We start from the raw sequence: 2337 nt of genomic DNA, 5'->3' as shown, positions 1-2337 counted from the left end.
TGTTATTGTATGCATTTATGAGTTTTGTTTGACTCTTTGTGTGTTCAAAGATTTTCAGAAAATATAATAAAAACATTAATGGTTAAAAATAAAATTTAATAAAATTAAATAAAAAATAATACTAAATAAAAAAAAAACTAAAATTTAGAGTAATTTATTCTTTAAAAAGTAATATTCAATAATATAGGTACCTTTCAATTTCACTTTATTTATCAAACACAATTATGTCCCAACCACTCAGCTTGTGATCTCCCCCTCCGCCCTCCCTGTAACAGAGAAGGAGAACGATCATCACCAGCAATCAGCCCCTGCAATGAAGCAGAACTGAGAGCTCACTTCACGCTCAGGAGAGATCACTACAGCTCCTCCTCGTGGTTGGGAAGTTTGGACACTTTAGAGCACATTTCTCAAGTTACACACTATAGAAATGATCCCTGAAAGTATAGTCTTAACCTCTTCCTGGCCGTGATGCCCCTCCGGGGGATAGGACCCTGCGTGTAACATTAGGGAGACATCACCCCTGACACAGTGACCCTACAGAACCTTCTATACTTGTATAACGGCCCCATAATCCTCCAGATCTCAGGTGTCCTAATCTGCATATGTCACTTCAACCAGCCAATGGGAAACACCCTGAGCCTGTAGCTCCTCCCACATAATTTTTGTATCAGAAGGAGATCACATTTTGTCACAGATGTGACTGAACAGATAACATAATCCACAGAGTTGGAAAAAAATAAGAGGTTTTAACCCCTTCATGACCATGGGATTTTTTGTTTTTCCGTGTTCATTTTTCACTCCTCTCCTTCCCAGAGCCATAGCATTTTTATTTTTCCGTCAATTTGGCCATGTGAAGGCTTATTTTTTGCGGGACGAGTTGTACTTTTGAACGACATCATTGGTTTTAGCATGTTGTGTACTAGAAAACCCGGAAAAAAATTCCAAGTGCGGTGAAATTGCAAAAAAGTGCAGTCCCACACTTGTTTTTTGTTTGGCTTTTTTGCCAGGTTCACTAAATGCTAAAACTGACCTGCCATTATGATTCTCCAGGTCATTACGAGTTCATAGACAGCGAACATTACTAGGTTATTTTTTATCTAAGTGGTGAAAAAAAATTCCAAACTTTGCTAAAAAAAAAAAAAAAAAAATTGCGCCATTTTCCGATACCCGTAGCGTCTCCATTTTTCGTGATCTGGGGTCGGTTGAGGGCTTATTTTTTGCGTGCCGAGATGACGTTTTTAATGATAGCATTTTGGTGCAGATACGTTCTTTTGATCGCCCGTTATTGCATTTTAATGCAATGTCGCGGCAACCAAAAAAACGTAATTCTGGCGTTTCGAATTTTTTTCCTGCTACGCTGTTTAGCGATCAGGTTAATGCTTTTTGTTAATTGATAGATCGGGCGATTCTGAGCACGGCGATACCAAATATGTGTAGATTTGATTTTTTTTTTATTGATTTATTTTGATTGGGGCGAAAGGGGGGTGATTTAAACTTTTATTTTTTTTTATTTTTTTAACATTTATTTCAACTTTTTTTTTTTACTTTTGCCATGCTTCAATAGCCTCCATGGGAGGCTAGAAGCAGGCACAGCACGATCGCCTCTGCTACATAGCAGCGATCTGCTGATCGCTGCTATGCAGCAGAATTGCAGGTGTGCTGTGAGCGCCGACCACAGGGTGGCGCTCACAGCTACAGGCGATCAGTAACCATAGAGGTCTCAAGGACCTCTATGGTTACAATGGAGACGCCTCGCCGATCATGTGACGGGGGTCGGCGATGCCGTCATTTCCGGCCGCCCGGCCGGAAGCGGTAGTTAAATGCCGCTGTCTGTGTTTGACAGCGGCATTTAACTAGATAATAGGTGCGGGCAGATCGCGATTCTGCCCGCACCTATTACGGGCACATGTCAGCTGTTCAAAACAGCTGACATGTCCCGGCTTTGGTGCGGGCTCACCGCGGAGCCCTGCATCAAAGCAGGGGAGCCGGCATCGGACGTACTATCCCGTCCAAGGTCAGATGGGGTTAATATTATAAAGGGTACTGAATCGTCTCTTTTCTCCATATTAACCCCCTCAGCCCCGAAGCCTTTTTGCACCTTAATGACCAGGCCAATTTTTACAATTCTGACCACTGTCACTTTATGTGGTAATAACTCTGGAACGCTTCAATGGATTCCACAGATTCAGAGATTGTTTTTTCATTGAGCTATGAAAATAAAAAATCACATTCTTTCTACTGTATTTATATAGCACCATTGGTGCTGTACATGAGAAGGGGTTACATACAGAGTTATACATATCGTTTACACTAAACATATTTACAATGACCGACTGG

The 2337-nt window shown here is 41.3% G+C and overlaps 1 non-coding gene across 1 annotated transcript; it reads right to left on the bottom strand.

Annotated features, from left to right (window-relative positions):
- Positions 1-232: 232 nt before the first annotated feature.
- LOC138673331 (small nucleolar RNA U3) lies at positions 233-450 on the bottom strand. Its single transcript, XR_011319968.1, has one exon. It is a non-coding gene; the product is annotated as a small nucleolar RNA U3 (small nucleolar RNA).
- Positions 451-2337: the final 1887 nt, after the last annotated feature.

Source organism: Ranitomeya imitator, chromosome 3 (genome assembly GCF_032444005.1).
Source record: "Ranitomeya imitator isolate aRanImi1 chromosome 3, aRanImi1.pri, whole genome shotgun sequence".
Lineage (NCBI taxonomy): Eukaryota > Metazoa > Chordata > Amphibia > Anura > Dendrobatidae > Ranitomeya > Ranitomeya imitator.
Note: the sequence above shows the minus strand (reverse complement) of the source record. Positions and strands in the feature narration are given on the sequence as shown.